The sequence below is a fragment of the Acinonyx jubatus genome, chromosome D3, assembly GCF_027475565.1.
Source record: "Acinonyx jubatus isolate Ajub_Pintada_27869175 chromosome D3, VMU_Ajub_asm_v1.0, whole genome shotgun sequence".
Classification (NCBI taxonomy): Eukaryota; Metazoa; Chordata; class Mammalia; order Carnivora; family Felidae; genus Acinonyx; species Acinonyx jubatus.
Window position 1 is genome coordinate 55,724,618 of NC_069392.1, and position 16,398 is coordinate 55,741,015.

The following is a 16,398-nucleotide window of genomic DNA, read 5'->3' on the forward strand; positions in this document are numbered from 1 at the left end:
CAGATCCATCATTATGTTGGTCTGACATTTATGAACACGCTTGTTTGGCAATGTTTCTCTGAAGCTATTAGAATATGTTCTAGATAAGTCTTAAAATACTAAGGTGGTTCTCCTTTGTTTATAGCCTTGCATTTTATGGCAAGCTCAGCCTGTCTGGCGGACAATCACCTTGCGACTTCATGCCTCCCTATCTGGCACCGTGTACTTCTACTGACCTGAAGAAAAACAAATCCATAGCCAGCCAACCCCACAGAGCTCAGGGTATGCTCCTCATCTCTAATAATGGAATCACATGTTTCAGAGGAAATGGAGAAAAAAAGACATTGGACATCAGATGGGGAAATCTCTTTTAAGACAAGGGTGCCCAACCTGAACTCCCAAATTTTTCAGCTTTTGAGGCTAATGGGAGTTTAAGCCTCTTCTGTGGCATCATGTGGCATTGAGACTTTCGCCAAACCAATGAATCTAACCGAACTTCATTTTCTTCATCTGCAACTTGTAACTGATCAGGTCTACACAGCAGGGTTGTCATAAAGATTGAGAGGATTATGTATAAGCCTACAAGAGACTTTAATAAACGCTATCATTTTTACTTCATAACCCCTTCCCATTTGCCAAGTGTCTTCAGCCATGATAAAGTGGAAGCAGAGAGCTTTTTTTTTTTTTCCAGTAACATCATACAATAAAAAAGCACAAATACGGTATGTGTCCTTTTGTGTCTGGTGTATTTCACTTTGCATAATGTTCTCATCATGGTTCATCCATACTGTAGATAGTGAAATTTTTGAGTTGTATTTTTTCTCATGAGTGAGAAATTTTGCAATACGTCATTTTTTATACAATGAAGAGCGATTTGAATCTTTGCCCGTGACCCCACAATTCATGTCATTTGTGACTTCCTCCTAACCAAGAACAGGAAATACCTTTACGTTTATTCAAATATTTGTGTCCATTAGCAGCATTTTATCTTCCCATAGATCTTGCACAGATACATTAAATAAAACTGGTTCTTTAAATTTAGCACAGGAGAAAAACCTAATAGTTGAACACAGAGAGCATCATCTATAAATTTTAGTCATCCTCTCAATTTGTACAATTTAAGTTGCAGTAAAATTCCACAAGGCAGCAGACTGGTTCCATTAAATTGGCCTCAATGCACTGATTTTTAAATACATTCTAGATATTCCCAATATTGGCATCCCCAAGTATAAAACAAATTTTTAAGCCAACAAAGGGAATCTATGAAGATATTTTCTCCCAGAGACAACTTTACAAATCTAGTTGACAAGTTTTACTATTAAATTAGTTGTAATAGAATCATAGAACTTTACATTTAAACCACGAGAACATGACCTGAACCCAAACCAAGAGTTGGACACTTAAATGAACCTCAGGTGTCCCGAAAACTTGATATTTTAAATTGCGTAACTAGTTTAAGAGACAAAAATCTACCTCATCCTTGTTTTGGAAAAAAAAAGTTTGAGGCACCTGGCTGGTTCAGTCAGTGGAGCGTGTGAATCTAGATTTTGGGATTGTAGGCTTGAGCCCCACACTGGGTGCAGAGATTACTGAAAAATAAAATCTTTTTTAAAAAGTTCTGTTGTGTTTTGTTCTGTTTTTTTTTTAAGTTTATTTATTTATTTTGAGAAAGAGAAAGAGAGAGTGGGGAAGGGCAGAGAGAGAGAGAGGGAGAGACAGAGTCCCAAGCAGGCTCTGGTGTCAGCATAGAGCCTGACTCGGGCTTCATCTCACAGTGAGATCGTGACCTGAGTTGAAATCAAGAGTCAGACGCTTAAAGGACTGAGCCACCCAGGCACTGCCCACCCTCTCCACAGCCCCCCACTCCCCACCCAAAAAGTTTAACATACAGGACAATTTACTTTAAAATTTTTCAGTACGGTTCTATTCATTCTAATACAATATAGAGTTGTGTAACTGCCACAAGAATCAGAATGCAGAATGGTCTGTCACTTCAAAAAACTCTTTGTGTCACCGCTTCACGGTCATACCTTCCCTCTGAACGCTAACCTTGGGAAACTACCCATGTATTCTCCCTATCTTACTATTTTTTCCAGAATGTTATGTAAATGGCAACATCCGATAGGTAACCTTCTGTATCTGTCTTTTTCTGCTTAGCGTAATGCCTTTCACATTCATGGAAGTTGTTGCCTGTATCAATGGTTCGTTCTTTTCATTGCCGAGCAGTATTGCATTGAACAAATACACCAGTGTTGGCTATTCATTCAACACTTGAGGGACATTTGGGTGGTTTCCAGTTTCTTGCAGTTATGAATAGAACTGCTATGCAGCTTTTTGTGAAAATGTGTTTCAATTACTCTAGGGTAAATACACAGGAGAGGGATTGCTGGGTCATGATGTGGGTGCATGTTTACTTTCATAAGAAATTGCCAAAAGGTTTTCCATAGTGGCGCATACCATTTTGCATACCCACCAGCAATGTATGAAAGTTCCAGTTGTGCTATATCCTTGCCAGTAATTGCTATTTATTTATTTATTCATTTATTTATTGTGAACTTGACACCACACGTGGGGCTCGAACTCACGACCCTGTGATCAAGAGTCAACTCAGCCAGGCAGGTGTCCTGCCAATACTTTTTATTTTGGCCATTCTAGTAGATGAGTAGTGATATCATGGTTTTTAAAAATCATTTTTTGTTTTTAATTTTTTGATGTTTATTTATTTTTGAGAGAGAGAGAGAGGGACAAAAAGTGCAAGCGGGGGAGGGGCAGAGATAGAGGGAGACACGGAATCTGAAGCAAGGTCTAGGCTCCGAGCTGTCAGCACAGAGACTGGTGTGTGGCTTGAATTCATGAATCATGATATCATGACCTGAGCTGAAATCGGACGCTCAACTGACCGAGCCACCCAGGCCCCCCTTAAAAATCATTTTTAAAAGTTGTGTGCTATGGATCTTTAAAGGGAATATTTTGATAAGAAATAATTTTTTTTGGCGTGCTTGGCGTGCTCATTTGGTTAAGCGTCTGATTCTTGGTTTCTGCTCAGGTCATGATCTCGCGGTTTCATCTCATGGTTTCCTGAGTTCGAGCCCCACGTTGGGCTCTGTGCTGGCAGCGTGGGGCCTGCTTGGGATTCTCTGTCTCCCTCTCTCTCTGCCCCTCCTCCGCTTGTGCTCTGTCTCTCAAAAATAAACAAAGGTAAAAAAAGCTTTGTAAATAAAAAAGACACAATACAAATTCTACACAAACTGTTCCAGAAAACAGCAGAGGAGGAAATATTTCTAAGAGGCTAGCATTACTCTTTCAACTTAGTATACAGCATTTATGGTTGTATTTCTAGTTTTTTCTAGATATAAGCACTTGGCATTTCTTAAGCCTTGCCACTAGAAATATGCTACTAGTTTCAGAACTCAGTAAGAACTTCTTCCAAAACAGCCAATAACATTTCAAAAACATTGTTCTACCCCTGACATGATTTACTAATTTGTATAGGATATTTCCATAGTTGGAGATATTCGAACAATTTTTTTTTGCTACAATTCATGATAGAGGATGTTCATGTGTGGGACACTCTCTCAAGTAGTAACAGAGACATGAATAAGATAGACTATGGCTTTTAATCTTTCTCAGTACTGTATGTACATAAATTACTAAATGTAAGTTCATAATGTTATAGGATTGACTATGAATCTACTCCCAATTTGTTTTTGAAAAGTAAGTTACTGGGGCACCTGGTTCGCTCTGTCGGTTGGGCGTCCGACTTCAGCTCAGGTCATGATCTCATGATTCGTGAGTTCGAGCCCCACATTGGAGCTGACAGCTCAGAGCCTGGAGCCTGCTTCAGATTCTGTGTCTCCCTCTCTCTCTGCCCCTCCCCCGCTCACATTCTGTCTCTGTCTCTCTCAAAAATAAATAAAACGTTAAAAAAATTTTTTTGAAAAGTAAGTTACTTCCAGATTGTATTATTTTTAACCATCATTGGAAACATGTTACTTGCAGAAAGGCTCTACTATAGTAACAATGTGACACATTACTGTTGGACTATTAGAGAACCACTACTCTATACTATTTGCTTATTTTATGTAAATTGTCTAATTTATCGCCATATTTTGCTTATAACATTCTCTTATCCTTTTGACTTCCATAGGATCTATCTTTAATTTATAACATTGGGAATTTCTGTCATATTTTTTTCCTTGATCAATTTGGCTAGGAAGCTTATCAATTTTACTGATCTTTACAAAGAAAGATCTTTTAGGGCGCTTGGGTGGCTCAGTTGGTTGAGCATCTGACTCTTGATTTCGGTCCAGGTCATGGTCCCAGGGTCATGGGATGGAGCCCTGAGTTGGGCTCTGTACTGAGTGTGGAGCCTGCTTGAGATTCTCTCTCTCTCTCTCTCTCTCTCTCTCTCTCTCTCTCTGTCTCCACCCCTCCATTCCCCCCCACCCCCACTCACACTCACTTTCTCTAAAATAAAAAATTAAAAAATTTAAAAAAAAACAGCTTTTGGTTTTATTGATTTTATCTATTATTGGTCTATTTTCTCTGTCACTGGTTTTTACTTATGGTTTTAGTTTGTATTTTCCTAATGATTATTTATGTTCAACATCTTTTCATGCCCTTATTTGCCACCATACATCCTCTTTGGTGAAATATCTGTTCGAGTCTTCTATCCACTTTAAAAATTTTTGCTTTTTTCCCACTTTGTGTTATGAGAGCTCCTTACACACTCTAAATTCAAGTAAACTTTTGAACATGTGATTTGCAAATATTTTTCTCCCAGTCTGTTTCTCTCTTGCATTCTCACAAAATATTTCAATATTTATGAAGTTCAAATTATGTTTTTTAAAAATCTATCTATCTATCTATCTATCTATCCATCTATTTATCTATCTAGTGCTTTGGTGTCATGTCTAAGAACACTGCCTAACCTCAGGTATTGAAGATTTCCTTCTATAAGTTTCATTGGTTTAGGTCTATGACCCATTTCAGATAAATTTTTGTACAAGCTGTGAGGTTTAGGTAGATATTTATTTATTTTCGCTCCAATGTTCAATTTGTTGGAAAGACTACTCTATTCTCCATTAAACTGTCTTCTCACTTTTGTAAATAGCAAGTGGCCATCTTTGTATGGGTCTATTTCTGGACCCTCTACTCTATTGCATTAATTTATGTGTTTATCCATTGGCCAATACCAGAGTACTGATTATAGTAGGTTTATAGTAAGTCATAAAGTCAGATGGTATGATTCCATCAACTTTACTCTTCAAAATTGTTTTGGTTATTCTAGTTCCTTTGCCTTTCTATAGACATTTTATTTTTTAATGTTTATTTATTTTGAGAGAGAGAGAGAGCATGCACCCATAGGTGGGGGAGGGGTGTATAGAGACTCCTAAGCAGGCTCTGCTCTGTCAGTGCAGAGCCTGACACAGGGCATGACCTCATGAACCGGCAGATCATGACCTGAGCCCAAATCAAGAGTTGGATGCTTAAAGCGACTGAGCTATCCAGGTGGCCTGTATATAAATTTTAGAATCAGCTTGTCTACCTTAAAAGATCCTGCTGGAATTTTGACTGAAATGGACTTACTTCTACGTCCAGCTTTCCAATCTATGAACATGGTATGTTTCTTAGTTTTTTCTTTTTTTAAAGCATTTTCTAGTTTTCAGCATATTTTGTTAAGATTTGTAACTAAGGGTTGCATTTTGAGGGGAGCCATTGTAAGTGGAATTTTATTTTTAAATTTGTTTCCAATTGTTCATTTCCAAAAATAGAGATATGATTAACTTTTGTTTGTTGACACTGTATACAGTAACCTTGCTGAAACTGCTTATTAGTTCTTGGAAACATTTTTGTAGATTTCTTGGAATTTTGTATGTAGATAATTATGTCATCTGTGGTTAGGAAAAATTTTTATCTCTTATTTTCCAATTCATATGCATTTTAATTTTTTTCTTGCCTTATTGTACTGTTTAGGAGTTCCAGCAAGATGTTGGAAATGAGGGCTGAGAGTGGACATCCTTGCCTAATATCCAATTTTAGGGGAAAAGCATTCATTCTTTGACTAATAGGTATGATGTAAGCTATCATTTTATTGTTTTTTCTTAATCATAAATGGTTGTTAACCTTTGTCAAATATCTTTTCTGCATCAATTGATATGATCATTTCTTTCTTGTAGTTTTCTTGGTTTCAGTATCAGACTAATGTTGGCTTCATAAAATGAGTTGGGAAGTGTTCCCTCCTATTTTCTAAGAGAGATCATTTACTGTTGGCATTATACTTTTTTAAATATTTGGGAGAATTCACCACTGAAATGATCTCAGCATGCAATATTTGTTTTCAGAAGGTTTTTTTGTTTACCTGTTTTTCGTTTCGTTTTGTTTTCAGAAGGTTTTAACTGCAAATTCAATTTCTTTAACAGTTATGGTACTATTTAGGTTGCTTATTAATCTTGGGTGAATTTTGGTTATTTGTAGTTTTTTAGGAATTGGTTTATTTGCTCTAAGTTGCCAAATTTTTGTGAATATAGTTTTCCTTGATCCTTTATTTTGAACTAAAAATGAAAATGCAACATATTAAAATGTGTAGGTTGTAGCTAAGGCAGTATTTAGAGAGAAATTTATGATATTAAATGAAGATAAGTAGAAGTGTTTCAAATCGATAATCTAAGCTTCCACTTAAATAAATTAGGAAACAACAAAATATACCCAAAACTTATTTTAAAAAGTGCCAAAATTAATGCAATTGAAAACAGATAAACAAGAGACAATCAATGAAACCAAAAAGTGTATTCTTTGTGAAAATCACAAAAATTGGTTGATAAACCTGTAGTCAGACTGATCAAGAAAAAAGAAAAGAGACACGTTATCAATAATAGCAATGGTATCACTACTAACTTACTGCTGTTATTAGGAGGATAAGTGAATACTTTGAAAACTCTGTGCCTATAAATTTGCAACTTAGATGAAAGGGATTAATCCCTTGAAAGACAAACAGTACCAAAACTCACTCAAGATGAAATATCTGAATATTCTTGTATCTATTAAATAAATTGAATACAGAGATTAAAAACTCCAGGGTCAGATTGTTTTAGGAGTGAATTCTAACAAATATTTTAAGGAAGAAATATCAATACCATTTCTACACAAACACTTCCAGAAAATAAAAGAGGAGAAAACACTTTCCTACTCATTTTATGCAGCCAGCATTATTCTAACACTGACACCAGACAAGGAAAGTGCAAGAAAACTACAGACCAATATCCATCATGAACAAATACAGAATAAAAACACTCAATATTTGCACACTGAACTCAGCAATACACAAAAAAGATAACATATCATCTACAATGGGATTTATTTTAAGAATGCAAGGCTGGTTCATTTAAAAATTAATTAACCTACCATATTAAAATTACATTATCATATCAATTGATACCAAAAAAGCATTAAAAAATTTTTTAATGTTTGTTTATTTTTGAGAGAGACAGAGTGTGAGTGGGGGAAGATCAGAGATAGAGGGAGACACAGAATCCACGGCAGGTTCCAGGCTCTGAGCTGTCAGCACAGAACCGATATGGGGCTTGAACTCACGAATCGGGAGATCATGACCTGAGCTGAAGTTGGACGCCTAACCGGCTGAGCCACCTAGGTGCCCCACCCCCCTTTAAAAAAAAATTTTTTTTTTTATCAAAAAAGCATTTGACAAGATTCAACATTCATTCATAAAAGTTCTTAGCAAACTAGAAGCAGAAAGAATTTCCTCAATTTAATAAAGGACATCTACAAAAAATTATAGCTAACACTTTATCTAATGGAGAAATACTGAATGCCTCTCTAAGATCAGAACAAAGCAAAGATGTCCATTTGCACCATTCCTATTCAACATCATACAGGAAGTCCTAGTATAATGTAGTGTAATAAAGGAAAAGAAATTAAAAGCATACAATTGGAAAGAGAGGCATACAACATGCTCTTCTCATAGATGACATTACTACATAGACAATCAAAAACTATCTACAAAAATCTTAGAATAGGGGTCTGTGGGTGCCTTGGTCAGTGTAGCATGTGACTCTTGATCTCAGGGTTGTGAGTTTGAGCCCCATGTTGGGTAGTTGAGTGTGGAGATTACTGAAAAATAAAAAAATCTTTAAAAATCTCTCAGAATAAATGAGTATAGCAAGGTTGCAGGATATAAGGTGAATACACAGAAATCAATTTTATTTCTGTATACTAGAAAATAAATTGGAAATTGAAATAAAAACCAGAATGATTTATTAATGGCACCCAAAACATGAAATACTTAGGTATAAATCTAACAAAATGTGTGGAGGATTATGCATGCTAAACACTATACATCGATGAAAAAAAGATTTTAAAGACCTAAATAAATGGATAAACATGGTTGTTCATTGATTAGAAGACTCAATATTATTAAGCTACCAATTCTTCCCAAACTTACCTATAGTTTTAATGTGATCCTAGTCAAAATCCAAGCACAATATTTTTGGACATTGAAAAAGTGATTCTAAAATCTTTATTGGAAAATGAAGACTAGAATATCCTAAACACTTTTTTTATCCTGAACATTTTTGAAAAAGTAAACAAAATTTGATATGTCATGATTTCAAGACTTGATTTCAAACTTGTGAAAATTTAGGGGCACCTGGTTGGCTCAGTCAGAAGAGCACATGACTGGTGATCTCAAGGTCATGGGTTTGAGCCCCACATGGGGTGTAGAGATTACTTAAATATATAAACTTAAAAACAATTCAGGGGATGTCTGGGTTGTTCAGTTGGTTGAACGTCCAACTCTTGATTTCATCTCGGGTCATGATCCCAGGGTCATGGGATTAAGCCCCTGCATTGGGCTCCACGCTAAGCGTGGAGCCTACTTGAGATTCCCTCTCTCTCCTCCTCTGCTCTTCTCCCCTGCTCTCGTGTGCTGTTTAAAACATTTTTAAAAATTAAAAAAATTCAGTAATCAAGACAGAATAGAAACTTCAGTAACAGATTCAAATAGCCAGAAAGTTATAATAGGCAAAACAGTGTGGTACTGCATAAAGACAGATAAACAGACCAGTAGAATGGAATTGAGATTTTGTATATATGGTCAAATTATTTTCAACAAAGGTAAAGACTATTCAACAGAGACAGGACAGTCTTTTCAACAAATGGTGCTAGGGAAACTGGATATCCACACCCAAAAGAATGAAGTTGTGCCCTTACCTAATATGATATACAAAAATTAACTCAAATTGGATCAAAGAAGTAAGAGCTAAAACTATAAAACTCTTAGAAGAAAGCACAGAGGAAAAGCCTTGTGACATTGGATTTGGCACTGGTTTCTTAGATATGATATCAAAGGTACAGACAACAACAACAAAAATAAACAAGTTGGACTTAATCAAAATTGAATACTTTTGTGCACTGTAGGACAATTTAACAGAGTAAAAATCCCATAGAGTGGGGGAAAATATTTGGAAATTACATATCTGATAAGGAGTTAATATCCAGAATATGTGAGGAACTCCTACAAGTCAACATGAGCATGAAACAAACAGCCCAATTAAAACACAGGAGAAGAACTTGAACAGACAATTCTCCAAAGAAGATATAGCAATGGCCAGCAAGCACATGAAAAGATGCTTATGGTTAGTCATTAGGGAAATGCAAATCAAATCCACAATGAGACCCTACTTCCCATCCAGTAGGATGGCTATTACCAGAAACTAACCTACAAACAAACCAGAAAACAAATGTTGGTGAGGATGTGGAGAAATTGGAACCCTTGTGCACCGATAGTGGGAATGTGAAAATTGTGCAGTCGCTGTGGAAAATGGTATGGTAGTTCCTCAGAAAATGAAAGCTAGGATTCCCATACAATTCCACTTCTGGTTATATACTCCCAAAGAACTGAAAGTAGGGAAACAAGATATTTGTACCCCTGTTCCTAGCAACATATTTACAATAGCTAAAAGGTAGAAACAACTCAACTGTCCATCAATGGATAAATGGACTAACAAAATGTAGTATATACATATAATTAAGTAATATTCAGCCTTAAAAAGGAAGGAAATGCTGGCGCGTGCTACAACAGGGATGATACTTGAAGACACACTAAGTGAAATAAGCTAGACTCAAAAGGACAAATTGTAGGATTTCACTTATATGGTATATCTAAATAGTCAGATACATAGAGACCAAAAAAAAAAAAAAAAAAAAAGTTGGACAGTGGTTACCAGGGGCTGGAGAGGAGAATGGAGAATTACTGTTTAAAAGTTACAGAGATGCAGTACAGGGTGATGAAAAAGCTCTGGAGATGGATGGTGGTAATGGTTGCACAACACATGAAGATAGGTGATGCTACTGAACTGTACCTTTAAAAATGGTTAAAATATTAAATATTATGTTTATCTTACCAGAATCTTTTAAAGGAAAAATTCTTTCCAGTTATCAATAACATAGTGTTTATGATGACAGCTACGAAATTGTGGTACTTTGCTACCTCCTTTCTCATGACACTTTGTATACTTTATATGGGAAGTTCAAGCTCTGATGTTTTTGGACTTGTAGTTTCTCTCTTTTTGGTCTACATTAGTTCCTCCTTCTCTGCACAGTTCCCCTCCCCTCTTTTTTTTTTTGTTTTTACAAAAATATTTTGAGAGACAGCATGTATGTGTGCACACGAGTTGGGGAGTAGGGGAAGAGAGAGAGGAAAGAATCCCAAGCAGGCTCTGTGCTGACAGCCTGACGTGGGGCTTACGAACTGAACCTTAAAATCATGACCTAAGCCTAAATCAAGTCAGATGCTTAACCAACTGAGCCACCCAGGCACCCCTCTCCTGTTCTTTCTCAAGTCCTTGACTTCATAGGATGGGGACACCAAAAAGGAGCAAGTTTTTAAAAAGGCGAAAGATTTATACAATTTGAAGAGAAACCAGAGTATATAAAGGAGACAAGTTTTTAAAAGACTTCCTGAATTCCAAAATATTTCTTGTACTCTTAATATGCTAAAATGTTTTCCTTTAATCCTGAAATATTAAACTTTAAAGAAAAATTGTTTTAATGTTTATTTTTGAGAGAGAAGGCGAGTAGGGGAGGGGCAGAGAGAGGGAGAATATAGGAGAATACAGAATACAGAATCTGAAGTAGGTTCTAGGCTCTGGGCTGTCAACACAGAGCCTGATGTCGGGCTCGACTTCACGAACCGTGAGATCATGACCTGAGCTCAAGTTGGATGCTTAACTGACTGAGCCACCCAGGTGCCCCCTGAATTATTTAATTTCTGATCCAGTTACGATTGTGTTTTTCTCTCTTTAACATAGATTACAGCAACAGGGTTTCTGATGAACAATGCCTACATTCCTAGGATCACCTTACCTGATGATATTATAAACAGAGTTAGCTATTTAGGATTCTTGTACCTAATGACTCCAAACCCATATCTTCCTATAATAACACTGAATGTAAACGGACTAAATGCTCTAACCAAAAGACATAGGGTATCAGAATGGATAAAAAAACAAGACCCATCTATTTGCTGTCTACAAGAGACTCCTTTTAGACCTGAGGACACCTTCAGATTGAAAGTGAGGGGATGGAGAACGATCTATCATGCTACTGGAAGTCAAAAGAACAAGCTGGAGTAGCCATACTTATATCAGACAAACTAGACTTTAAAGTAAAGGCTTTAACAAGAGACGAAGAAGGCATTATGTAATAATTACAGAGTCTATTCATCAGGAAGAGCTAACAATTATAAATGTCTATGTGCCGAATACGGGAGCTCCCAAATATATAAAACAATCACAAACATAAGCAACCTTATCGATAAGAATGTGGTAATTGCAGGGGACTTTAATATTCCACTTACAACAATGGACAGATCATCTAGACACAGGATCAATAAAGAAACATGGGCCCTGAATGATACATTGGATCAGACGGACTTGACAGATATATTTAGAACTCTGCATCTCCAGTGCACATGGAACATTCTCCAAGGTAGATCACATACTGGGTCACAAAACAGCCCTTCATAAGTACAAAAGAATTGACATCATACCATGCACACTTTCAGACCACAATGCTATGAAACTTGAAATCAACCACAGGAAAAAGTCTGCAAAACCTTCAAAAGCATGGAGGTTAAACAACACCCTACTAAAGAATGAATGGGTCAACCAGGCAATTAGAGAAGAAATTAAAAAATATATGGAAACAAATGAAGATGAAAATACAACAATCTAAACGCTTTGGGATGCAGCGAAGGCAGTCCTGAGAGGAAAATACATTACAATCCAGGCCTATCTCAAGACACAAGAAAAATCCCAAATACAAAATCTAACAGCACACCTAAAGGAAATAGAAGCAGAACAGCAAAGACACCCCAAACCCAGCAGAAGACGAGAAATAATAAAGATCAGAGCAGAAATAAACAATATAGAATCTAAAAAAGCCGTAGAGCAGATCAATGAAACCAAGAGTTGGTTTTTTGAAAAAATAAACAAAATTGATAAACCTCTAGCCAGGCTTCTCAAAAAGAAAAGGGAGATGACCCAAATAGATAAAATCATGAATGAAAATGGAATTATTACAACCAATCCCTCAGAAATACAAGCAATTATCAGGGAGTACTATGAAAGATTATATGCCAACAAACTGGACAACCTGGAAGAAATGGACAAATTCCTAAACACCCACACACTTCCAAAACTCAAACAGGAAGAAATAGAAAACTTGAACAGACCCATAACCAGCAAAGAAATTGAATCACTTATCAAAAATCTCCCAACCAATAAGAGTCCAGGACCAGATGGCTTTCCTGGGGGAATTCTATGAGACATTTAAAGCAGAGTTAATACCTATCCTTCTCAAGCTGTTCCAAAAAATAGAAAGGGAAGGAAAACTTCCAGACTCATTCTATGAAGCCAGCATTACTTTGATTCCTAAACCAGACAGAGATCCAGCAAAAAAGAGAACTACAGGCCAATATCCCTGATGAATATGGATGCAAAAATTCTCAATAAGATACCAGCAAATCGAATTCAACAGCATATAAAAAGAATTATTCACCATGATCAAGTGGGATTCATTCCTGGGCTGCAGGGCTGGTCCAACATTCACAAATCAATCAATGTGATACATCACATTAATAAAAGAAAAGGTAAGAACCATATGATCCTGTCAATCGATGCAGAAAAAGCATTTGACAAAATTGAGCATCCTTACATAATAAAAACCCTTGAGGAAGTCGGGATAGAAGGAACGTACTTAAACATCATAAAAGCCATCTATGAAAAGCCTACAGCTAATATCATTCTCAATAGGGAAAAACTGAGAGCTTTCCCCCTGAGATCAGGAACATGACAGGGATGTCCACTCTCACCGCTGTTGTTTAACATAGTGTTGGAAGTGCTAGCATCAGCAATCAGACAACAAAAGGAAATGAAAGGCATCAAAATTGGCAAAGATGAAGTCAAGCTTTCACTTTTTGCAGATGACATGATATTAGACATGGAAAACCCGACAGACTCCACCAAAAATCTGCTAGAACTGGTACATGAATTCAGCAAAGTTGCAGGATACAAAATCAATGTACAGAAATCAGCTGCATTCTTATACACTAATAATGAGGCAACAGAAAGACAAATAAATAAACTGATCCCATTCACAACTGCACCAAGAATCATAAAATACCTAGGAATAAACCTAACCAAAGATGTAAAAGATTTGTATGCTGAAAACTATAGAAAACTTATGAAGGAAATTTAAGAAGATATAAAGAAATGGAAAAACATTCCGTGCTCACGGATTGGAAGAATAAATATTGTTAAAATGTCAATACTACCCAAAACTATTTATACATTCAATGCAATCCTAATCAAAATTGCTCCAGCATTCTTCTCAAAGCTAGAACAAGCAATCCTAAAATTTGTATGGAACCACAAAAAAACCTGAAGAGCCAAAGTAATTTTGAAGAAGAAGACCAAAGCAGGAGGCATCACAATCCTAGACTTTAGCCTCTACTACAAAGCTGTAATCATCAAGACAGCATGGTATTGGCACAAAAACAGACACATAGACCAATGGAATAGAGACTCCAGAATTGGACCCACAAAAGTATGGCCAATGTAATCTTTGACAAAGCAGGAAAGAATATCCAATGGAAAAAAGACAGTCTCTTTAACAAATGGTGCTGGGAGAACTGGACAGCAACATGCAGAAGAATGAAACTAGACGACTTTCTTACACCATTCACAAAAATAAACTCAAAATGGATAAAGGACCTGAATGTGAGACAGGAAACCATCAAAACCCTAGAGGAGAAAGCAGGAAAAAACCTCCCTGACCTCAGCTGCAGCAATTTCTTACTTGACACATCCCCAAAGGCAAGGGAATTAAAAGCAAAAATGAACTATTGGGACCTCATGAAGACAAAAATCTTCTGCACTGCAAAGGAAACAACAAACAAAACTAAAAGGCAACCAATGGAATGGGAAAAGATATTTGCAAATGACATATTGGACAAAGGGCTAGTATCCAAAATCTATAAAGAACTCTCCAAACTCCACACCCGAAAAACAAATAATCCAGTAAAGAAATGGACAGAAAACATGAATAGACACTTCTCTAAAGAAGACATCAGATGGCCAACAGGCACAGAAAAGATGCTCAATGTCTCTTCTTATCAGGGAAATACAAATCAAAACCACACTCAGATACCACCTCACACCAGTCAGAGTGGCTAAAATGAACAAATCAGGAGACTATAGATGCTTGAGAGGATGTGGAGAAACGGCAACCCTCTTGCACTGTTGGTGGGAATGCAAATTGGTGCAGCTACTCTGGAAAACAGTGTGGAGGTTCCTCAAAAAATTAAAAATAGATCTACCCTATGACCCAGCAATAGCACTGCTAGAAATTTACCCAAGGGATACAGGAGTGCTGATGCATAGGGGCACGTGTACCCCAATGTTTACAGCAGCACTTTCAACAACAGCCAAATTATGGAAAGAGCCTAAATGTCCATCAACTGATGAATGGATAAAGAAATTGTGGTTTATATACACAATGGAGTACTATGTGGCAATGAGAAAGAATGAATTATGGCCTTTTGTAGCAACGTGGATGGAACTGGAGAGTGTTATGCTAAGTGAAATAAGTCATACAGAGAAAGATACCATATATTTTCACTCCTATGTGGGTCCTGAGAAACTTAACAGAAGACCATGGGGGAGGGGAAGGAAAAAAAGAAAAGGTTAGAGAGGGAGGGAGCCAAAACATAAGAGACTCTTAAAAACTGAGAACAAACTGAGGGTTGATGGGGTGTGGGAGGGAGAGGAGAGTGGGCGATGGGTATTGAGGAGGGCACCTGTTGGGATGAGCGCTGGGTGCTGTATGGAAGCCAATTTGACAATAAATTTCATATTTAAAAAAAAGGATTCTTGTACCTATATCCATTTTTTTCTTTTTCTACACAATCCTATAGTTTTGTGAGGGTCTGAGATTTTATCCAATTTAGAAGCTGCAAGCAAGCCTGAGATATTTTAGGGATAATGGCTGAAGACATGAGACTTCCGGGACACAAAGGATTTGACTGCTCACAGCATAGCAAGCATTTGCATTGGTACTTCTTGACCCCAAATCCTACAGTAGCAAAGTGAAAGGTCTCCAGTGGATGTTGTACATGGTATAAATCTGTGCAGCAGCTGAACCTGGGGAATTCACCTCATATATAAGCCTGATCTTTGTCTCTGACCTCATCCTTCAATGTTGTTCACTGAGAAATGACCCAAGCAAAGAGTGGTCAGGGTCCTCCATTCTTGACTTAGCTAGCAAGAATGTAGGGAGTCTTAGGGTACCAGGTAGACTGCCTTTCCCAGCACGGTTTTATTTCAAGCTTACACTACCCTCAATTAACATTGTGAACATTCTTTTTTTCTCATCCCAGAAGCTATTTAAATAAATAACCTAGGGATTTATGTGCTGCTTGAAGTTTTGGTAAAATTCACAGCAAACAATGCCTTGTCAGGGAGGAGGAAGGCGGGAGTTTTGACAGGATTATTTTAACAGTAATTGACTTTCTATTTTTTTCTTGAGTGGCCATTTTCCAGAAAATTAATCCATAAAGTTTTCAAGTATACATAATCTACTCTATGCATTTTTCATTCAAGGTATTACTTGTGCCTTTTTCTATCAGTCTTTTAAGTTTTCCCTACCCTTCCCCCACTCCCTGCCTGATCAGCTTGTTTCATATTCTACAGCTCCTACATCTTTTTTTTTTTTAACATTTATTCATTATTGAGAGACAGAGGGAGACAGAGCATGAGCATGGGAGAGGCAGAGAGAGGGGAGACAGAATCCAAAGCAGGCTCTATAAGCTGTCAGCACACAGCCCGGCGTGGGGCTCAAACT